Below are 24,918 nucleotides of genomic sequence, written 5' to 3' on the forward strand. Positions count from 1 at the left end.
CTCATCGACAAAAATATCTTTCACTGTCTTTATTTATTATTAAATTATTGTAAACTTATCTAAATTAAATTCTGCTTGTTATAATAAGGTTAGGAAAGTTTTCTAAGGTTCTTTTGGTACAAAATTATTAATTTTTAAAGTAACATAAATGAAAATATATATATATTTAAACGTATAAAACAGAATTTTAGAATTGACTTCTTTCTAGTTGACCAGTTTTACCTATTCGGCACGACATATATATACATATACATTATTACCTGTGTAGTGTCACCAAAGTGTATGTACAAGCAGCAAGCTATACCTGTTATCAAGAGGGTTTATGATATATATATATATATATATATATATATATATATATATATATATATATATATATATATATATATATATATATATATATATATATATATATATATATATATATATATATATATATTTATATATGCAAAACAACCACTCTGAAAGAATAGAGAAATTCCAAGTGCTTTCGTGACTACTCACATTATCAAGTTCCTTGATAATGTGAGTAGTCACGAAAGCGCTTGGAATTTCTCTATTCTTTCAGAGTGGTTGTTTTGCATATTCTGAAATCACCTGTTTACTGTGATCTTATTATATATATATATATATATATATATATATATATATATATATATATATATATATATATATATATATATATATATATATATATATATATATATATATATATATATATATATATGTATTGGTAGATAAAAGACTGTTGAGTAAACTTCAGGATGTACATGTTTATAGAGGGTCCACAGATATATCAGATCACTTTTTAGGCAGCAAGTAATAGAGAGGTGAAGGTGTATAAACTAAAGGAGGAGGCAGTTAGGGTAACAGATAAACAACTGTTGGAGGAAAGATGGGCTAATGAGAGTATAGGCAATGGGGTCGAAGATGTATGGGGTAGGTTTAATATTGTAGTGTTAGAGTGTTCAGCAGAAGTTTGTGGTTACAGGGAAGTGGGTGCGGGAGGGAAGAAGAACGATTGGTGGAATGATAATGTAAAGAGAGTAGTAAGAGAGAGAAAAAGTTAGCATATGAGAAGTTTTTACAAGGAAGTAATGCAAGAGGAGAGGAGTACATGGAGGGAAAAATAAGGAAGAAGAGTTATTAATTGGAGAATTAGAGGTATCGGGAAGATGGAGGGAATATTTTGATTTCGTGTATAGGGCAAGGAGGAATAGTATCTTGAAGGAGTGAGGAAGAATTGGTTGTGGGTGTGGGGGAAGGTGCGTGAGGCAGTGGGTAGAATGAAAGGGGGTAAGGCAGCTGGGATTAATAGGATAAAGAGAGAAATGTTAAAAACAGGTTGGGATATAGTTTTGGAGTGGTTGGTGCTATTATTTAATAAATGTATGGAAGAGGGTAAGGTACCTAGGGATTGGCAGAGAGCATGCACAGTTCCTTTGTATAAAGGCAAAGGGGACAGAAGAGAGTGTAAAAATTATAGGGGAATAAGTCTGTTGAGTATACCTGGTAAAGTGTATGGTAGAGTTATTATTGAAAGTATTAAGAGTAAGACGGAGAATAGGATAGCAGATGAACAAGGAGAGAATGTTCCAGGTAAGCTTACCTAACCATATTTCTTTTGTTTCCCAGTTTTCTTCTGCATTGAACAAGTCACACAAGCTTAAAATTCGACTTAATTTGTAATAATGTTGGTAGAATTACCGACAATATGTAAAGTAAAAGGACGCAAGTGCAACTAATGTGACATTTTGTGTCAACGTTTCGCTCTCCAGGAGCTTGACAAAGCTCCTGAAGAGCGAAACGTTGACACAAAATGTCACATTAGTTGCACTTGCGTCCTTTTACTCGACTTAATTTCTAAAAAAAAAAAAAAAAAAAAAAAAAAAAAAAAAAAAAAAAAAAAAAAAAAAAAAAAAAAAAAAAAAAAACTGGATGAACAAGTTTTGCCCAAATCTTGACGTCAGAGATCATCACTTTGATGATTTTGCGAGAACTATTCTTCAGAAACATTTCGAAATTACTAAAATACAGGAGAAGGAGGCACTCCAAATGTTGATAAACAAAAAATACTCTTTTAATCAGGTCATTCCAACAAAATGTAAACACAGTTTGTTGGATCATTTATATAATAAACTCAGAAGAATTTGTAATGAACTCAAAAACAAACTATAAAGAAAATTAGACATTTTAATTGAAAACAGTGATTGGACAAAGCTTAATAATAAAAAATTTTGTAATTAACTTATCCGATGAAGTGTTAGATAAAAATACAACGGCTGTTCTAGGTTTTGGTCTAAGTTTTGCAACTTCAAAAAAAGTTAATAGTGTTGAAAATGCAAAAGCCTTTTGTAACTTTGAACAATCTTTTGATTTATCCACTGATGAAATTAATATTAGTAAGGGAATGGTATATAACTCTGTGTTAAAACAAAATATTCTTAAGTGACCTCAAAGATTCTTATTAAATATAAAAAATTGCAGCTTACTAAAGCAGATAAAATAAATGCAATAGTAATTATGAAAGAAAATAATTACCAAGATAAAATTAATAATCTGGATGATACTGAAAATTATTCTAAATTTATTAAGAATCTCTTAGAAACTGTTAACAGTAATTTCAATGATAAATTAGACACATGTGCAACTCTTGGGGATCTTTATCTGGGAAACGTTTCGCCACACAGTGGCTTCATTAGTCCATACAAAGGAGAATCGTGAAGAACAGGAGAAGAATGAGGTAATCAGTCCCTCAACCTTGAGTCGATGTGGTCAGTCCATCAATTTTGAATAGAATACGGCATATGTACGGAGAAGCAGCTTATAAACCGTGGGCAGGAGAGGTGCAGCAGTCGTAGGCGGTGTCACATTTGTCCAATGTCTAATTTATCAACGTGTCGGTTCTCTGAACCATTTATCTATTGTAATTTCAATAAAACAATAGAATTTCTACTGAAAGGCAAAGATGAATTAATTAAAAATTGCCTCCACTAATCCATCTCTACCCAATATGTATGGGTTAATAAAAACACACAAACCAGGTAATCCAGTCAGACCAATTATTAGCTCCATAGGTTCAGTTTCCTATAAATTATCCTGTGCTTTAGTATAACATCTTTGTCTAAGGCTGTGAACAACTGACCTCATTCAATAACTATCGAGTTTGTACAGCCCATAATTTGAGTTATATACAGCATTCCTATCATGTTTCATGAGGGAGGACTCATTATGTTTCTTTCCATGATGGAACTGTTGGGTACAGTTATCTGGACGGTAGCCCACCCGGTGGGTGATTACAAGAGGTTAAAGATTGCATTCGACATCTGGCCTGTCCTAATTGAGTACTGGTGTTGGGATAATCTGGTTTCCAGAGGTTTACCTGTCTGACCAATGTATGAGAGTTTGCAAAATATCTATGGGACCTTGTAGACACAACTGACATTATAAGGTGATGTGTTTTTAATCAGTCTCTATTTCACTGTCCCAGTGTTTTTTTTAAGTCAGATTTATATTGAGTTTCTTTAGATTCTCCTGCAGGGAGACCAAAATGTCATTTTATGGCAAGACCAATACATTTTTCCTGTCAGCTGACAGTAGGGCCTTCTCAACGAAATCTCTGGGAATCTCAGTTTTGTATCTATGCTAAATATCTTGTTGATTTCATCGTTTAAATACTTAGGAGTGCAGATACGCAATCCACACTACAGTATGTCCTCGGACCAAGGGTAACACACCTAGCTTGGCTGGGTGTTTGGTTTTTATAGGATTGCATGGTCCAGTGGGATAGAGCATCATGGGACTTCGCTCAGCAAGAGGTGGGCCAAAGCAGCATTGGTTTGAATCCTTGGGTAGTTGCAGTGTTGTTATTGATCAATATCACTTGTTCGGGGTCACAATAATATATATATATATATATATATATATATATATATATATATATATATATATATATATATATATATATATATATATATATATATATATATATATATATATATATATATATATATATATATGTCGTGCCGAATAGGCAGAACCTGCGATCTTGGCTTAAATAGCAACGCTCATCTTGCCATATAGGACAAGTGAAAATTTGTGTATGCAATAATTTCGCCAAAATCATTCTGACCCTAACGAATAAAATATATTTCACTGTGTTTGTTTAGTATTAAATTATTGTAAACAAATCTAAATTATATTTAGTTAGGTTAGGCTAAAATAAATTGTTCTTGTTATAATAAGGTTAGGTAAGTTTACTAAGTTCCTTTTGGTGCAAAATTATAAGTTTTTACATCAACATTAATGAAAAAAATATATCTTTACACGTATAAGAGAAAATTTTAGAAAGGACTTAATTTTAAATGAGTTCTTACTAATTGACCAGTTTTACATATTAGGCACGATATATATATATATATATATATATATATATATATATATATATATATATATATATATATATATATATATATATATATATATATATATATATATATATATATATATATATATATATATGTATATGTATATATATGTGTGTGTGTGTGTGTGTACTCACCTAGTTGAGGTTGCATGGGTCGAGTCCAAGCTCCTGGCCCCGCCTCTTCACTGGTCGCTACTAGGTCACTCTCCCTGAACCTTGAGCTTTATCATACCTCTCCTTAAAGCTATGTATGGATCCTGCCTCCACTACATCGCTTCCCAAACTATTCCACTCCCTGACTACTCTATGGCTAAAGAAGTACTTCCTAACATCCCTGTGATTCATCTGTGTCTTCAACTTCCAACTGTGTCACCTTGTTGCTGTGTCCCATCTCTGGAACATCCTGTCTTTGTCCACCTTGTCAACTCCTCTCAGTATTGTGTGTGTGTGTGTTTGCAAGTGTGTGTGTGTGTGTGCTCTCACCTAATTGTACTCACCTAATTGTGGTTGCAGGGGTCGAGATTCAGCTCCTGGCCCCGCCTCTTCACTGATCGCTACTAAGTCCTCTCCCTCTGCTTCCTGAGCTTTGTCATACCTCTCCTTAAAACTAAGTATGGTTCCTGCCTCCACTACTTCACTTGCTAGGCTATTCCACTTCCTGACGACTCCATGACTGAAGAAATACTTCCTAACGTCCCTGTGACTCGTCTGAGTCTTCAGCTTCCAGTTGTGACCCCTTGTTTCTGTGTCCCCTCTCTGGAACATCCTATCTCTGTCCACCTTGTCTATTCCCCGCAGAATCTTGTATGTCGTTATCATGTCTCCCCTGACCATTCTGTCCTCCAGTGCAGTCAGTCCGATTTCCCTCAACCTTTCCTCGTACGACATTCCCCTGAGCTTTGGGATTAGCCTTGTTGCAAACCTTTGTACTTTCTCTGACTTCTTGACGTGCTTGACCAGGTGTGGGTTCCAGACTGGTGCTGCATACTCCAGTATGGGCCTAACATACACAGTGTACAGTGTCTTGAACGATTCCTTATTAAGGTATCGGAACGCTATTCTCAGGTTTGCCAGGCACCCGTATGCTGCAGCAGTTATTTGGTTGATGTGTGCCTCCGGTGACGTGCTCGGTGTTATGGTCACCCCAAGGTCTTTCTCCCTGAGTGAGGTCTGTAGTTTTTGTCCAACTAGCCTATACTCTGTCTGCGGTCTTCTTTGCTCCTCCCAAATCTTCATGACTTTGCATTTGGCATGATTGAATTCGAGAAGCCAGTTTCTGGACCACATGTCCAGCCTGTCCAGGTCTCTTTGCAGTCCTGCCTCATCCTCATCCGATTTAATTCTTCTCATCAACTTCACATCATCTGCAAATAGGGACACTTCAGAGTCTATTCCTTCCATCATGTCATTCGCATATATCAAAATTAGCACTGGTCCTAGAACTGACCCCTGTGGGACCCTGTTCGTCAGAGGAGCCCACTGTGATACCTCTTCACGTACCATGACTCGTTGCTGCCTCCCTGTCAGGTTTTCCCTGATCCATTGTAGTGCCCTCCCTGTTATATGCACCTGATCCTCCAGCTTCTGCACTAATCTCTTGTGGGGAACTGTGCCAAAGGCTATCCTGCAGTCTAGGAAAATGCAATCAACCCACCCCTCTCTCTCTCGTGTCTTACTTCTGTTACCTTGTCATAAAACTCCAGGAGATTTGTGACACAGGATTTGCCTTCCATAAACCCATGCTGGTTTTCATTTATAATCGTGTTCCGTTCCAGGTGTTCCACCACTCTCCTCCTGATAATCTTCTCCATGACTTTGCACACAATACATGTCAGGGACACAGGTCTGTAGTTTAGCGCCTCATTTCTGTTTCCTTTCTTAAATATGGGGACTACATTTGCTGTCTTCCATTTCTCAGGTAGTTGCCCAGTTTCAAGGGATGTATTGATGATTGTGGTTAGTGGCATGCACAGCATCTCCGCTCCTTCTCTAAGGACCCAATGGTAGATATTGTCCGGTCCAATCGCCTTTGAGGTATCAAGGTCACTTAGCAGCTTCTGCACCTTCTCCTCTGTTCTGTTGTGTGTATGTCATCCAACACTTGTTGGTATATTCCATGTTGGTGTTCCCCTCTGTGCTGTCTTCCAAGAGCCCTTCCTGTCTCTCCTGTAAATACTTCTTTAAATCTTATGTTGAGCTTCTTGCATACCTCATGATCGTTTCTTGTGAATTCCCCACCTTTTTTCCTCAGCCTGATCACCTGGTCATTGATTGTTGTCTTCCTCCTGATGTGGCTATACAGCTTTTTTGGGTCAGACTTGACTTTCGATGCTATGTTATTTTCATACTGTGGCTAGGCCTCCCTCCTTACTTGTGCATACTCGTTTCTGGCTCTTCGACTATCTCCTTATTTTCCTGTTCTTTGCCTTCTGTACTTTTCCCATTTTCTAGTGCACTTAATTTTTGCCTCCGTACACCGTCAGGAAAACCAGGGGCTCGTTCTGGTCTTCCCATTATTTTTGTTGCCCTTGAGAACAAACCTTACCTCTGCCTCCTTGCATTTTCTTATTTCGTATTCCATCATTTTTTTTACTGACTTTCCTACTAGATCTCTGTCCCACTGAACCTCCTGCAAAAAGTTCCTCAAACCTATGTAGTCCCCCCATTTATAGTCTGGCTTTTCCCATTCAACTCCTGTTACCCTCTCCACTTGTAACTCTACTATGTATTCGAAGCACAGAACCACGTGGTCACTAGCTCCTAGGGGACTCTCATATGTGATGTCCTCAATGTCTGAACTGCTCAGGGTGAACACAAGGTCCAGTCGTGCTGGTTCATCCTCCCCTCTCTCTCTCTGGTAGTGTCCTTAACATGTTGATGTATGAGGTTTTCCAGTACCACATCCATCATCTTGGCTCTCCATGTTTCGTGACCCCCTTGTGGCCCCAGGTTTTCCCAGTCGATTTCCATGTGGTTGAAATCACCCATAACCAGTAACTTTGCTCTGCTCGAGTGAGCTTTTCTTGCCACCTTAGCCAGTGTGTCCGCCATTGCTCTTTACATTCCTCTCTTGGCCTCCTGCAGTTCTCTGGTGGATTATACATCACTGCAATGACTACCTTGTGCTCCCCAAACTGAAGTGCATCTACTCTGTATTCCCATTCTCTAATCTCGTACATGCCTCCCACTTCCTCAAATTTCCATCATTTTTTTATGAGCAGTGCAACCCCTCCTCCCCCTCTGCTCCTTCTATCTTTAATCAGGATCTGATATCCAGGTGGGAAGATTGCATCTGTTATTGTCTCAGTGAGTTTCATTTCTGTGACTGCTATGATGTCTGGGGACTTCTCATTGATTATTTCATGTCACTCATATTTATTCGTTATTCCATCTGCATTCATGTACCAAACCTTCAACTTCTGTTCTAAAACTGTGGTCCTGGGAGAATATTGGGGTTGGGAGAGCAGGAGCCCTGGCAGGGGCCTATGAGGTGTTGCAGTGGGGGTGGGGGCAGAATTCTCACAGTGGGTTGCTATCGGGGGGGGGTTCATGGTGGGGGGGGGAAGGGACAGAGGGATTGGTGTGTGATTGTTGGTTTAGATTGTTCAGTTTCCTTGGGGTTGTCATGGTTGGAGTCCTTCTGTAGGTGTTTCTGGGGGATGTGTTTGCCCTTCCACCTGTGTCTGGGTTATTCTGCCTTTCTTTGTCATTTCCTACCATTCCTCCTTTCATTTTTGCACTCTCTCTTTCAGTATCATGCATTTTGTCTCGATCAAGGTACACATTCTGGAACTCTATTTTGTTCTGAAGCCGTGCTTTCTCCTGCAAGATCATGGATCGAGTTGATTCTGCCTTGAAAATTACTTTGAGAGGCTGTTTCCTTCTCCTTGCAAACCATCCAATTCTCCAAAAATTTGTTACTTGGGTCATGTCGCCCTCACTTATTGCCTTCATGATATCTTCAATCTCTTTTTTCTCTTCCTGTTTTCTTTCATCATAGGTTTCCCTTCGACTTCCTGGGGCCCATAGACAAAAGCTGATCTCTCCCTTTCTTCCTCCCACTGTGTCTCCCATTGCATACTCTGAGGTGTTTTAGTTCCTTCCCCAGGAGCGATCTTTCATTCAATCCCTTCCCTAGCTGAATCCCCTATGCTCATGGGTCTGTCTTTCCTGCTCAGCTGTTCCCAGCCCCTGCAGGTGTCTGTTAGAGTCCCTGCATATATCCTAGCTCCTTCAATGTCTTCCAACCTCTCATTTGTTCCTAGTGTGCTCCCTCTCTTTGCCTTGACCCCGTGTGGGTCTGACAGGACCTTTGCATACAGTATAGCTTCCTTGCTCCCTCCAGTCCCTTTGTCTGTGTCTGATGTAGAAGTTCCTGATGTTATGTCTGTACTGTTATACTTTCTTTAGGCTGTTTCAGATTTCTCAGTTCCTCTTCTGCTACTATGGCATGTTGCTCCCAATTCCTGCCCTCTGCAGCTAACCTCTCCTCCATCCTCCTTCCAAGCTCTTCTAGCTTACTTACCCAGTCTTCCTCCCTTTTTTGAGCTCTGCCTCCCAACCCTCCTTCCCAGATTCGTCCGCCAGACCCTTGGGTCTTTGTCGTGTTCTTGATTGCCCAATTTTAGCTTATTTATTTTCAGAGAGGGTGTTTGTGTGAGGATGGGTGTTGTAGGGAGAGGAAGGGGGAGGGAGGTAGGGCATGGTGGAGAAGGATATGGGGTGGGAGGGGGCGCAGCATCAAGGAGAGTTTTAGGGGCTACAAGAGGGTATAGGGAGTGAGGAGAAAGGGAGTGTGTGAGGGGCTAGGGAGAGAGAGAGGGGGAGAAAGAAGACTGGGGAGAGGGAAGATGGATGGAAGGTGAGGATGAGGAGAGAGAGAGAGAGAGAGAGAGAGAGAGAGAGAGAGAGAGAGAGAGAGAGAGGGAGAGTGTGATAGGATGGGAGATAGGAGAGGGATAGAGTGGCCAAGTGATAGAAAGAGAAAGAGAATGGGGGAGTGGGAGTTGTGAGTGGGAGAAAGATGGTTCGAGGGGGGAGGGGGAGAGATGGTTAGAGGGATGGGGAGGGGCAGAGTGATGTAGAGGTGGAGAGTGGGAGATTATCTTGGGTCTGGTAGTGGGTGGGTGAGAGAGAGAGAGAGAGAGAGAGAGAGAGAGGGAGAGAGTGATAGGATGGGAGATGGAAGTGAAGGGGGAGGGGGGAGGGACGGAGGGGGATAGAGTGACTCCATAAACAGAGGTGCCTTAAGGCTGTGTGTGTGTGCATGTGTGTGTACTCACCTAATTGTACTCACCTAATTGTGGTTGCAGGGGTCGAGACTCAGCTCCTGGCCCTGCCTCTTCACTGATCGCTACTAGGTCCTCTCCCTCTCTGCTTCCTGAGCTTTGTCATACCTCTTCTTAAAACTATGTATGGTTCCTGCCTCCACTACTTCTCTTGCTAGGCTATTCCACTTCCTGACGACTCTATGACTGAAGAAATACTTCCTAACATCCCTGTGACTCGTCTGAGTCTTCAGCTTCCAATTGTGACCCCTTGTTTCTGTGTCCCCTATCTGGAACATCCTGTCTCTGTCCACCTTGTCTATTCCCTGCAGTATCTTGTATGTTGTTATCATGTCTCCCCTGACCCTTCTGTCCTCCACTGTTGTCAGTCCGATTTCCCTCAACCTCAACCTGTGTGTATGTACATGTGTGTGTGTGTGTGTGTACTCACCTATTTGTGGTTGCAGGGGTCGAGTCATAGCTCCTGGCCCCGCCTCTTTACTGGTTGTTACTGGGTCCTCTCTCTCCCCGCTCCATGAACTTAATCAAACCTCATCTTAAAACTATATATGGTTCCCATCTCCACTACATCACTTTCTAAGCTATTCCACCGCCTGACAACTCTGTGACTGAAGAAATACTTCCTAATATCTCTCTGACTCATTTGTGTCTTCAACTTCCAATTGTGACCTCTTGTTTCTGTGTCCCCTCCCTGGAACATCCTGTCTTTGTCCAACTTGTACAACTATTCTGCGCAATATTTTATATGTCGTTATCATGTCTCCCCTGACCCTCCTTTCCTCCAGTGTTGTCAGGCCGATTTCCCTTAACCTTTCTTCTTAGGACATCCCCCTTAGCTCTGGAACTAACCTTGTCGCAAACCTTTGCACTTTCTCTAGTTTCTTGACGTGCTTTATCAAGTGCGGTTTCCAAACAGGTGCTGCATACTCCAGTATGGGCCTGACGTACACGGTGTACAGTGTCTTGAACGCTGTTCTCAGGTTTGCCAGGCGCCCATATGCTGCAGCAGTTACCTGGTTGATATGTGCTTCTGGAGACATGCACGGTGTACTAACCTATTTGTACTCACCTATTTGTGGTTGCAGGGGTCGATTCATAGCTCCTGGCCCCGCCTCTTCGCTGATTGCTACTAGGTCCTCTCTCTCCTTGCCCCATGAGCTTTATCAAACCTCTCCTTAAAACTATGTATGGTTCCCGCCTCCACTACATCACTTTCTAGGCTATTCCACTGCCTGACTACTCTATATAGACTGAAGAAATACTTCCTAACATCCCTTTGATTCATCTGAGTCTTCAACTTCCAACTGTGACCTCTTGTGTCTGTGTCCCTTCTAGGGAACATCCCGTCTTTGTCCACCTTGTCTATTCCGTGCAGTATTTTATATATCGTTATCATATCTCCCCTGACCCTCCTGTCCCCTAGTGTCGTCAGGCCGATTTCCCTCAACCTTTCTTCGTAGGACAATCCCCGTAACTCTGGGACTAGTCTTGTTGCAAACCTTTGCACTTTCTCTAATTTCTTGACGTGCTTGACTAGGTGTGGATTCCAAACTGGTGCTGCATACTCCAGTATGGGCCTGACATAAATGGTATACAGAGTCTTGAACGAATCCTTACTTAGGTATCGGAACGCTATCCGTAGGTTTGCCAGGCGCCCGTATGCAGCAGCAGTAATCTGATTGATGTGCGCCTCAGGAGATATGCTCGGTGTTATACTCACCCCCAGATCTTTTTCCTTGAGTGAGGTTTGCAGTCTTCGGCCATCTAAACTATATTGTGTCTGCGGTCTTCTTTGCCCTTCCCCAATCTTCATGACTTTGCATTTGGCGGGGTTAAACTCAAAGAGCCAGTTGCTGGACCACACTTCCAGCCTGTCCAGGTCTCTTTGTAGTCCTGCCTGATCCTCATCCGATTTGATTCTTCTCATTAACTTCGCATCATCTGCAAACAAGGACACTTCTGAGTCTATCCCTTCCGTTATGTCGTTCACATATACCAACAACAGCACAGGACCTAGGACTGACCCCTGTGGAACCCCGCTTGTCACAAGCACCCACTCTGACACCTCGTCACGTACCATGACTCGTTGTTGCCTCCCTGTCAGGTATTCTCTGATCCATTGCAGTGCATTTCCTGTTATGTGTGCTTGATCCTCTAGCTTTTGCAGTAATCTCTTGTGAGAAACTGTGTCGATGGCCTTCTTGCAGTCCAAAAAAATGCAGTCGATCCACCCTTCTCTCTCTCTTGTCTTACTTCTGTCACCTTGTCATAAAACTCTAGAAGGTTCGTGACACAGGATTTTCCTTCCCTGAAACCATGATGGTTGTCAATTATACGCATGTTTCTTTCCAGGTGCTCCACAACTCTTCTCCTGATGATCTTCTCCGTGACCTTGCATACTATACACGTTAGTGATACAGGTCTGTAGTTTAGAGCCTCATGTCTGTCTCCCTTTTTAAAAATTGGGACTACATTTGCCATCTTCCATACCTCAGGGAGTTGCCCAGTTTCAAATGATGTGTTGAAGATCTTTGCTAATGGCACACACAATATCTCTGCTCCCTCTTTAAGGACCCACGGAGAGATGTTGTCTGGTCCCAGCGCCTTTGAGGTGTCACGTTCGCATAGCAGCTTCTTCACTTCCTCCTTGGTTATATGTACCTCATCCAGCACTTGCTGGTGTACCCCCCTGTTCTGATTTCCTGGAGTCCTACTGGTTTCCACTTTAAATACTTCTTTAAATCTCGTGTTGAGCTCCTGACAAACCTCTCGGTCGTTTCCTGTGCATTCCCCATCACCCTTCCTCAGTCTGATTACCTGGTCCTTGACTTTTGTTTTCCTCCTGATGTGGCTGTACAACAGCTTCGGGTCAGTCTTGACTTTCGAGGCTATGTTATTTTCATATTGTCGCTGAGCCTCCATTCTAATCTGTGCATATACGTTTCATGCTCTTCGGCTAATCTCTTTATTTTCCTGAGTTCTCTGTCTTCTGTACCTTTTCCATTCTCTAGTACACCTAGTTTTTGCCTCCCTACACCTTCGGGTGAACCAAGGACTCGCTCTGTTCTTCCCATTATTTCTGTTTCCCTTGGGAACAAACCTCTCCTCTGCCTCCTTGCATTTTGTTGTCACATAGTCCATCATTTCTTGTACTGGTTTTCCTGTCAGTTCTCTCTCCCACTGAATGTTTTGAAGTAAGTTTCTCGTGCCTGAGTAGTTCCCCCTTTTGTAGTTTGGTTTTTCCCATCCTATTCCTGCTACTCTCTCCACTTGGAGCTCAACTATGTAGTCGAAGTACAGAACCACATGATCACTAGATCCCATGGGCCTTTCGTACAAGATATCGTCGATGTCCGAACTACTCAAGGTGAATACAAGGTCCAGTCTTGCTGGTTCATCTTCTCCTCTCTCTCTGGTAGTGTCTCTAACATGTTGATGTATGAGGTTTTCCAGTACCACATCCATCATCTTGGCTCTCCATGTTTTGGGACCCCCATGGGGCTCCAGGTTTTCCCAGTCAATCTCCTTGTGATTGAAATCACCCATAACTAGTAACTTTGCTCCTTCCATGTGTGCTCTTCTGGCCACCTCGGCTAGTGTGTCGACCATTGCTCTGTTGATCTCATCGTATTCTTCTCTTGGCCTCCTGCAGTTCTGTGGTGGGTTGTGCATTACTGCAATTATCACCTTATGTCCCTCAGACTGGATTGTTCCTATTAAGTAGTCCCTTTCGCCCGTGCCATCCATTCCTACCATTTTCTCAAAACCCCACTGGTTTTTAATGAGCAGTGCAACTCCTCCTCCTCGTCTCCTCCCTCTGTCTTTCCTGAGGATTTGATATCCGGGTGGAAAGATTGCATCTGTTATTATTCTGGTGAGTTTTGTTTCTGTGAGTGCTATTATGTCTGGGGATGTCTCCTTGATTCTTTCGTGCCACTGCTCATACTTATTTGTTATTCCATCTGCATTTGTATACGACACCTTCAACTTCTTTTCTAAGGCTGTGGTCTGGGAGGTGTATTGGGGTTGGGGAAGTGTGAGACCTGATAAGGAACTATGGGTGGATGCTCTGGGGGTGGAGTTTGTAATGTAGTGGGTGGTGGCATTGGATGTGGCATTGGTGTTTTGGTTTAGAGTGTTTGGCTGCACTGGGGTTGACCTGGTTGGGAGGCTTCTATAGGAAGCTGTGAGGGAGGTTGTATTTGATCTTCTTCCTGTGTCTGGGGTCTCCTGTTTGTCTTCTCCTTCCCCTCTCTTTCCTCCTTTCGCCTTTGTACCATCTCTCTCAGTTTCTGCCTTTCTTCTTGTGTTCTGTCGCGGTCGAGATGCACCTTCCTGTATGCCGGCATGTCCCTTAATCGTGCTTTCTCCTGCAGGATCCTGTTCCGAGTCGATTCTGCCTTGAAGGTGTGTGTGTGTGTGTGTGTGTGTGTGTGTGTGTGTGTGTGTGTGAGCACTCAGTTGTTTATATGTACCCAGAAATAATGCTCCTCACTTCTATGTATCCATACTACTAATAAAATACCAATAATAATACTAGTAATTCTAAAACTTAGCCTCTAGTACTAACACTCAGCATTTACAAGTGCCTAACACTTGTGCTAGTGTGTGTGTGCGAGTGTTTGGTGGTTAACTCTCGCTAGCTACCCACGAGCCTCTCCTCTCGCACTCATCAATCCTATCTCCACCTTATCTATGCTGTTTCTACTCTAATTCTGGTAATAGCTAGCAGGAGTGAGTGACCAGTAGCTTACAGTGTGCAGAGACAAGAAATCTGACAACATGCAACCACAATAGGTGAGAGGAACTTGTGCTGTCAGTGGGGCGGTGGACAAGTTGCCGGTTGCTGATCTCCTTGTTGTCGTATACGTAGGCCTTCTAAGACTTTTTTGGAAATCCTTCACCTGTGATAATTATATGCATTTATGCTCGTACTCAACACACTCCTCCAGTGTTTTTACTTTTCACTTTTGATAAAATGAACTTCACATTTAGTAGGTTACACTTCTTATTTTTAATGGCACGCAACCTGCTATGACGTGTGTATGTGTGTGTGTGTGTGTGTGTGTGTGTACTCACCTATTTGTAATCACCTATTTGTGGTTGCAGGGGTCGATTCAAAGCTCCTGGCCCCGCCTCTTCATTGATTGCTACTAGGTCCTGTCTCTCCCTGCTCCATGAGCTTCATCATACCTAGCTTTTAAACTATGTATGGTTCCCGCCTCCACTACATCACTTTCTAGGCTATTCCACTGCCTGACTACTCTATATAGACTGAAGAAATACTTCCTAACATCCCTTTGATTCATCTGAGTCTTCAACTTCCAATTGTGACCTCTCATTTCTGTGTCCCATCTCTGGAACATCCGGTCTTTGCCCACCTTGTCTATTCTGCACAGTATTTTATATGTCGTTATCATGTCTCCCCTGACCCTCCTGTCCTCCAGTGTCGTCAGGCTGATTTCCCCCAACCTTTCTTCGTAGGACAATCCTCTTAGCTCTGGGACTAGTCTTGTTGCAAACCTTTGTATTTTCTCTAATTTCTTGACGTGCTTGACCAGATGTGGGTTCCAAACTGGTTCTGCATACTCCAGTATGGGCCTGACGTAAATGGTATACAGAGTCTTGAACGATTCCTTACCGAGGTATCGGAACACTATACGTAGGTTTGCCAGATGCCCGTATGCTGCAGCAGTTATCTTATTGATGTGCGCCTCAGGAGATATGCTCGGTGTTATACTCACCCCGAGATCTTTTTCCATGATTGAGGTTTGCAGTCTTTGGCCATCTAGACTATATTGTGTCTGTTAGGAAAGACACATATGCAACAGTTAGGTATCTTTATTTCGAAACGTTTTGCCTACACAGTAGGCTTCTTCAGTCGAGTACAGAAAAGTTGATAGAAGCAGAAGATACTTGTAGACGATGTAATCAGTCCATCACACTTGAAGTTTTGAGGTGGTCAGTCCCTCAGTCTGGAGAAGAGTATTGTTCCAAAGTCTGGAACAATATGGAGTTGAAGTGATAGGAAGGAGCCTTATATAGCGCAAGGAGGTGAGACGTAGGTCACTAGTAGAGGTAAGAATGTAGACGTTGAGAGGTCAGGTCCCTCTCAAATCCAGCCATTCTCACTAGTAGAGGTTGTTGAAGTTGATTCCAAGTCTGTACCAAGATACCCTTGTGTTGCAGTGTCTGACAGAGTGAATAATAAAGTGGTATAAAATACCGACAGGTTGTTAGGTAAGACACATATGCTACAGTTAGGTATCTTTATTTCGAAACGTTTCGCCTACACAGTAGGCTTCTTCAGTCGAGTACAGCAAAGTTGATAGAAGCAGAAGAGACTTGAAGACGATGTAATCAGTCCATCACCCTTGAAGTTTTGAGGCACATACTTGGAATCAACTTCAACAACCTCTACTAGTGAGAATGGCTGGATTTGAGAGGGACCTGACCTCTCAACGTCTACATTCTTACCTCTACTAGTGACTTACGTCTCACCTCCTGGCATTATATAAGGCTCCATCCTATCACTTCAACTCCATATTGTTCCAGACTATGGAGCAATACTCTTCTCCAGACTGAGGGACTGACCACCTCAAAACTTCAAGGGTGATGGACTGATTACATCGTCTTCAAGTATCTTCTGCTTCTATCAACTTTGCTGTACTCGTCTGAAGAAGCTTACTGTGTAGGCGAAACGTTTCGAAATAAAGATACCTAACTGTTGCATATGTGTCTTACCTAACAACCTGTCGGTATTTTATACCATTTTATTGTTCACTATATTGTGTCTGCAGTCTTCTTTGCCCCAACCTAATCTTCACGACTTTGCATTTGGCAGGGTTAAACTCAAGGAGCCAGTTGCTGGACCACACTTCCTGCCTGTCCAGGTCTCTTTGTAGTCCTGCATGATCCTCGTCCGATTTGATTCTTCTCATTAACTTCACATAATCTGCAAACAAGGACACTTCTAAGTCTATCTTTTCCGTTATGTCATTCACCTATATCAAAAACAGCACAGGTAATGGGACTGACCCCTGTGAAACCACGCTTGTCACAGGCGCCCACTCTGACAACTCGTCACATACCATGACTAATTGTTGCCTCCCTGTCAGGTATTCTCTGATCCATTGCAGTGCCTTCCCTGTTATGCGTGCCTGATCCTCTAGCTTTTGCAGTAACCTCTTGTGAGGAACTGTGTCAAAGGCCTTCTTGCAGTCCAAAAAATGCAGTCGATCCACTCCTCTCTCTCTTGTCTTATTTCTGTCACCTTGTCATAAAACTCCAGTAGGTTTATGACACAGGATTTTCCTTCCCTGAAACCATACTGGTTTTCAATTATAAACTTGTTTCTTTCCAGGTGCTCCACCACTCTCCTCCTGATATTTCCTCCATGACTTTGCATACTATACACGTTAGTGATACAGGTCTGTAGTTTAATGCCTCATGTTTGTCTCCCTTTTTAAAAATTTGGACTACATTTGCCATCTTCCATACCTCAGGGAGTTGCACAATTTCAATGGATGTGTTGAAGATCTTTGTTAATGGCACACGCAATATCTCTGCTCCCTCTTTAAGGACCCACAGAGAGATGTTGTCTGGTCCCACCACCTTTGAGGTGTCAAGTTCACATAGCAGCTTCTTCACCTCCTCCTTGGTTATGTGTACCTCATCCAGCACTTGTTGGTGTTCCCCCCTGTTCTGATTTCCTGGAGTCCTACTGGTTTCTGCTGTAAATACTTCTTTAAATCTCGTGTTGAGCTCCTCAAATACCTTTCGGTCGTTTCTTGTGAACTCCCCATCACCCTTCCTCAGTCTGATTACCTGGTCCTTGACTGTTGTTTTCCTACTGATGTGGCTATACAACAGCTTCGGGTCAGACTTGACTATCGATGCTATATCATTTTCATATTGTCGCTGAGCCTCCCTTCTTTCCTGTGCATATTCGTTTCTGGCTCATCGGCTAATCTCTTTATTTTCCTGAGTTCTCTGTTTCTGTACTTTTTCCATTCTCTAGTACACCTAGTTTTTGCCTCCCTACACCTTTGGGTGAACCAAGGACTCGTTCTGTTCTTCCCATTATTTCTGTTTCCCTTGGGAACAAACCTTTCCTCTGCCTCCTTGCATTTTGTTGTCACATAGTCCATCATTTCTTGTACTGGTTTTCCTGTCAGTTCTCTCTCCCACTGAATGTTTTGAAGGAAGTTTCTCATGCCTGAGTAGTTCCCCCTTTTGTAGTTTGGTTTTTCCCATCCTATTCCTGCTACTCTCTCCACTTGGAGCTCAACTATGTAGCAAAAGCAGAGAACCACATGATCACTAGCTCCTAGGGGCCTTTCATGCATATCCTCGATGTCTGAGCTACTCAAGGTGAATACAAGGTCCAGTGTTGCTGGATCATCCTCGCCTCTCTCTCTGGTAGTGTCTCTAACATGTTTATGCATGAGGTTTTCCAGAACCACATCCATCACCTTGGCTCCCCATGTTTTGGGACCCCCATGGGTTTCCAGGTTTTCCCAGTCAATCTCCTTGTGATTGAAATCACCCATAACTAGTAACTTTGCTCCCTCCATGTGTGCTCTTCTGGCCACCTCGGCTAGTGTGTCGACCATTGCTCTGTTGATCTCATCATATTCTTCCCTTGGTCTCCTGCAGTTCTGTGGTGGGTTGTACATTACTGCAATTATCACCTTATGTCCCTCAGACTGGATTGTTCTTACTAAGTAGTCCCTTTCTCCCGTGCAATCCATTCCTTCCATTTTCTCAAAACCCCACTGGTTTTTAATGAGCAATGCAACTCCTCCTCCCCCTCTCCTCCCTCTGTCTTTCCAGAGGATTTGATATCCGGGTGGAAAGATTGCATCTGTTATCATTCTGGTGAGTTTTGTTTCTGTGAGTGCTATTATGTCTGGGGATGTCTCCTTGATTCTTTCATGCCACTCCTCACACTTATTTGTTATACCATCTGCATTTGTATACCACACCTTCAACTTCTTTTCTAAGACTGTGGTATCAGGGGTATATTGGGGTTGGGGAAGTGGGAGACCTGATAGGGAACTATGGGTGTTTGCTGTGGGGCTGGAGTTCGTAATGCAGTGGGTGGGGGTATTGGATATGGCATGGGTGTTTTATTGTTCAGAATGTTTGGTTGCACTGGGGTTGACCTGGTTGGGGGGCTTCTGTAGGAAGTTGTGAGGGAGGCTGTATTTGATCTTCTTCCTGAGTCTGGGATCTCCTGTCTGTCTCCTCCTTCTCGGCTTTCCCTGGGCTCTGCTGTGGTCTGTTAGGGCCTCCACATATAGCTTAGCTCTTTCATTTACTACAGTCCTCTCTGATAGAGCTTCTACATGCAGTTTTGCTCCTTCTTTCTCTACAGTCCCCTTATTTGTGACTGAGGTAGCAGTCTCTGATGTCATTCCCAAAATGTTCTTTAGTTCTTTAGGCTGTTTCAGATTTTTCAGTTCCTCTTCTAATCGCTGTATCCTAACCTCTGCTGCTATGACTTGCATATCCCACTTCTTGCTTACCATATCAATCCTCTCTTCCATTCTCATGCTAAGTTCATCTAGTTTCTTTTCCCATTCTTGTCTACTTTTTGTGAGCTCTGCTGCTCAATCTTCCTTTGCAGATTCATCCTCCTGTCCCTTGGTTTTTCTTCCTGCTCTCTGGCAACCCATTTTTTTAATTTTGATTGCCTCAGAATGGAAAACTTATGTAATTCTGTGTGTTAGGTTAGTAGTAGTAGTGAGTGTGTGTGTGTGTGTACTTAACTATTTGTAGTTGCAGGGGTTGACTCACAGCTCCTTGTCCAGGTGCATGAGTGTGTACTCATCAAATTGGGTGGCCCGGTGACCTGGTGGCCCGGTGGCCTTGTGGCTAAAGCTCTCGCTTCACACACACGGAGGGGCCCCTTTTCGATTCCCGACGGGTGGAAACATTTCGTCGCATTTCCTTACACCTGTTGTCCTGTTCACCTAGCAGCAAATAGGTACCTGGGTGTTAGTCGACCGGTGTGGGTCGCATCCTGGGGGGCAAGATTGAGGACCACAATGGAAATAAGTTAGACAGTCGTCGATGACGCACTGACTTTCTTGGGTTATCCTGGGTGGCTAACCCTCCAGGGTTAAAAATCCTAACGAACTCTTATCTTATCTTATATTGTACTCACCTAGTTGTGATTGCAGAGGCCGAGTCATAGCTCCCGACCTCGCTGTGTGTTTGTGTCTGTAGTGTTACTAATTCCCTATGTAATATACTTGTGTAGTATATGTAGTTAGTACCAGCTTTATTATATGTAGGCTGCCTGTACGTTAGGCTCAGTGGCTGGCTGTGACGTCATGCAGCTGCGCAAGTAAGCACTAGGCCGTAGGCCACGTTCTCACTCTGACCTTGGAGATAGGCTCGACCAGACACAGCTCCTGGGTTCTCCCCTCACAAGACTCTCTCAATATAAGTTGCCAACCGTCCAACAAGTGTATTCCTTACTCCAATATCTCATTTAAGTGCCCCACACAATATTTGAGTGTGTTTGCTTGTTTGTAAAGAGTACTGAGGATTGATGTTTTACAGGAAAAACGAACGTTACAGTGTTTCATTATTAACTAGATAATTTGCTTTCACTCCTAACCTTGACACAATATTCTGTACTATCATGAAAGTTAGAAGTTTGTTTAAGGTGAATTTGAGTCACTCTTCCAACCTTCCGTACCTGAGACTTAACTTTCACCATTCAGACACTCGTGCTTAATTCTTTGAAACTAAATAATTTGCAGAAGAATGATTTATTATAGGTTCAGCTATAACCCAGTTATTTTTTTTCTTTTTGCCAAAATGTCCATTGTAATAGAGCGCTGTGGATATTTTACTAACTTTTACATGTTCATCATCTCTGTTTATGAAGTAATATTTACAGAAAGATGAAAATAGGACACAAGTGTAATAAATACTAGACAATTTGTATTACAACCCAGGATTCCAAATGGCCTGTTACCCCGGGTGTAATGGGAGCAAATAAACACAGTAGAAAAAGTTTAGACTTATATTATCCTTCACTAATTTATAACAGCAATATGTACACTATGTACAGTGATAAGTATAGTGCACTCCACGGTAAGCAAAGCAGAAATAGAAGCCACAAGATAGCAGACCGTGCTTCAACCAGCTCTAGAATGGGAATGACAAGGGCAGACAGGAGAGCGGTACCCACATAACCTCTGCGATTGCCAAAACCATCTTCTTATTGGCTAGAACCTGGTCACTAGTTGAACGACGGGGCCCCATCATCAACTCTTAGCAACCTGGTTCGCTGGTTGGGGGAGATAGCCTGTAAATGAGGGTGTGTACGTGCGCCGAATAAAGGTTACGTACTCTTTGCATGCCACAATTTGCTATGTTCGATTCATTTTATGTTAGTAATTTAAGTCTTCTCTACCTCTGTTTACCTCAATTATTTTCAACTTATGCATACGTAAGTTTATGTAGAGAACATCAGCATAATGTGGCGACGTCTTGCCATGTACTGAACTTGCATATCTAATCTCTATCTGCGACAATAATAATATTCTAGGAACCAGCTTACCTTCCTCTCCTGAGTCTCACCGACAAAAAATATTAATATTAGGTACATTTATTTTTATGTAATTATGTTATTATGTAATTAAGTATATTGTGTACAGCATATAATCATTCCAAACATCACCTGCCCAGATGACCTACACCTAGCAACTAGCCTCACATAAGCGAACCCACACGTTCCTTCATCAAACGTCACCTGCATAAGAGATGACCTACACCTAGCAACTAGCCTCACATAAGTTATACGTGGGCGAAACATCAAGGGACCTCCAAACACGTATTTCAGAACACCAATACGCAAGCAGGTCTGACGACACAAGGAATGCCTGCGTACAACACCGTAATTCACACAACCACTTGATAAACTACAGAAACTCAAGACTTATCGCCACAGAAGACAACACTCAATACCGAAGAATCCTGGAATCATCACTTATTTCTATATCCGACAACTTCAACCAGAATAGTGGCTTCTATAACATAGCGGAACCACTTGCCAAGAAACTTCTTCATCGCTATCCCACATAAGAACACTGTAGAAGGTCTGCTCACAAACTTGTCCAATCTCCTTTCCAAGCTACCCAAGTTTTTAGACTCTACAACCCAACTCGGTACATCATCAGATGCAGCATTCTTCACCTGACCTCAGCCGGACTATAAATACTCGCGTTCCTTCCACCCCAGGTAGTTCTGTTTGTGACTTGAAAAAGCCCACTGTGTGGGCGAAACGTAGTCAATAAAGGATCACATTATACTGCATTTGTGTTTATATTGCCATTGTGTCGGTATTTTATACCATTTATTTCCCTCACATAAGTAAACCCACACATAGACTCATTAGAGAACATACAGAGAAGAATGACTAAAATGATTTACTGTGTAAGGAACCTCCCGTATGAAGATAGACTTAAAGCCTTAAATCTCCACTCTCTGGAGAGGCGTAGAATGAGAGGAGATATCATTGAAGTGTATAAGTGGATGACGGGCATAAACAAGGGAGACATTAATAAAGTACTGAGGGTGTCGAACCAGGTAAGAACCAGGAATAATGGATTTAAGTTAGATAAATTTAGATTTAGAAAGGACATAGGTAAGTACTGCGTGGAACAGTCTTCCCAGTGGGGTGATAGAGGCTAGGACCTTGGGTAGCTTTAAGAAGAGACTGGACAAATATATGAGAGGGAGGGGCTGGGTTTGATTGGTGTCATGGGGTACGGGAGTTATTTCTTGGGTAGCTTTAGGTAGATGTCGTTTTGATAAGGACCTGCCTCGTATGGGCCAGTAGGCCTTCTGCAGTGTTCCTACATTCTTATGTTCTTATGTTCCTTCATCAAGCATCACCTGTCCAGGAGATGACCTACACCTGGCAACTAGCCTCACATAAGTGAACCCACACGTTCCTTCATCAAGCATCACCTGTCCAGGAGATGACCTACACCTGGCAACTAGCCTCACATAAGTGAACCCACACGTTCCTTCATCAAGCATCACCTGTCCAGGAGATGACCTACACCTGGCAACTAGCCTCACATAAGTGAACCCACACGTTCCTTCATCAAGCATCACCTGTCCAGGAGATGACCTACACCTGGCAACTAGCCTCACATAAGTAAACCCACACGTTCCTTCCTCAAGCTAAAAGATAACTTTCGCTGCCTGATATACTTGGCATAACTCTGGACTTTTACTTGACAGATAATGTGAATGTCCCTCTTTAACACAAATGTAACTTCTTGGAAAATACAGATTTATTGAAACATTTAATTATAATTTGCTTCTCATTGATTGCTGTTCTTAGGAACGAGACACAACCTTCATGAGAGTACTTTAGCTTTTTTTTGTCTGGTAAAGCTAATAGCTTACATGTTGCCACAGGTATCTCGTGGTTCGGGCAATGAGCTAACATACTGAGTGTCAGTGGTTCGACCACCAGCACGGATAAAACGTTGGTCATGTTTCCTCACAGCTCCTGTTTACCAGCAGTCAGTAGGTACCTGAGTGTTGACTGACTGTTGTGGTAGTATCCTGGGGGTGGTATTATACCTAAGAAAGTAATGGGCTTTGAAATGAGCTGAAACAGGATAATAACTCTGTGAAAGTGATCTGTGTAAGGTAAAGGGATAATGTTAGATATATTGGAGAGAATCAGAGTTAAAACTATAGTGTCAGTAATAATATAATGACCATTATGGTAAGGAAAGAGGAAAGGTAAGTGCATAAATTCAATAATTAAGTGAATTAAAATGAGAGTGAGATGTGCAAGATAGGCAATAATAAGTGCTATTGCACCTGGGAGAGAGAGAGAGAGAGAGAGAGAGAGAGAGAGATTTGGAATAAGAATAAAATATTTATTTCTTCATGATACAATTTTTGTACATAATAATATAACAATTGGGTGGACAAGCAGAAAGTCCCTTTATATGTACAACATTTCTGGCAAACTTAAGACTAACTTAAGATTAATAAGGCAATAACAGTTTGAGTAATTTTGTATATATGGTCATTTAGGTGAGTGTAATTTTAAACTTAGGGGTTTACAATGAATATAAAACAAGTGAATATTCTATTATTTCACGATATATTACCTTAATAAGTTTGATGGAGAAGAATTAGTTTTAATTATTAACAAAAAGCTAACGCATTAGACTGATTACAGTTAGAGAAGATTAGAGAGAAAGAGAAAGAGAGAGAGAGAGAGACAGACAGAGAGACAAAGAAAGAGAGAGACAGTGTGCGCCACATACTCTCTTAATATTACTTAACTACGAAGGTTGGTGAGGTAGAAAACTGTTCAGTGACATAGTACTACCTGCAACACATTAGTACAAGTAAGCCAACTCCTCCATAGAAGTGAATATAATGAAAATCAGTGATATTTAAGAGTGTTTTGGTGAACATTGTTGTGAGGGGACAGTGGCAGGTCTAGGAACTGAGGTACTATTGCCTCCACAGTGAACATCTGATATTGTATCTCCTTGGTGCTATGTACTAACATCTGGGTGTTTCATAACATGATTTGTACAGCTGTAACAATGATCTGTATTAACATCTTCCTGAAGTGAAAACGTGGATAGCATAAACAGTTGTTTATTAAGTGATAGTGAGAAGGCAACACTCCAAGCTTGCCGGCCCACAGGCTGTCCTTGCCGGCCCACAGGCTTCCCTTCCCCCAAACACCCTAAACACCCCCACCCTCCCCATAGCTTGCCGGCCCACAGGCTGTCCTCACCTTCCCCCAAACACCCTCCCCATTATAAACACTCTCAGCTTGCCGGCCCACAGGCTGTCCCCTCACCTTCCCCCACCTTCCTCCACACCCTCCCCCATTATAAACACTCTCCCAGCTTGCCGGCCCACAGGCTGTCCTCACCTTCCCCCACACACCCTTCCCCAAACACCCTCCCCCATTCTACACACTCTCAGGTTGCCGGCCCACAGGCTGTCCTCACCTTCCCCCACACACCCTCCCCATTATAAACACTTCCAGCTTGCCGGCCCACAGGCTGTCCTCACCTTCCCCAACACACCATCATCATTATAAACACTTCCAGCTTGCCGGCCCACAGATTGTCCTCACCTTCCTCCACACACCCTCCCCATTGTAAACACTCCCAGCTTGCCGGCCCA

General features: G+C 42.5%; 1 protein-coding gene across 1 annotated transcript in view; it reads right to left on the minus strand.

Moving 5' to 3' along the window:
• LOC138851245 (phosphatidylinositol phosphatase PTPRQ-like) overlaps window positions 1–24,918 on the minus strand; it is a 115,647-nt gene that overhangs the window by 19,452 nt on the left and 71,277 nt on the right. The gene's annotated exons all lie outside the window — the stretch shown is intronic.

This window comes from Cherax quadricarinatus, unplaced genomic scaffold (genome assembly GCF_038502225.1).
Source record: "Cherax quadricarinatus isolate ZL_2023a unplaced genomic scaffold, ASM3850222v1 Contig174, whole genome shotgun sequence".
Taxonomy (NCBI): Eukaryota; Metazoa; Arthropoda; class Malacostraca; order Decapoda; family Parastacidae; genus Cherax; species Cherax quadricarinatus.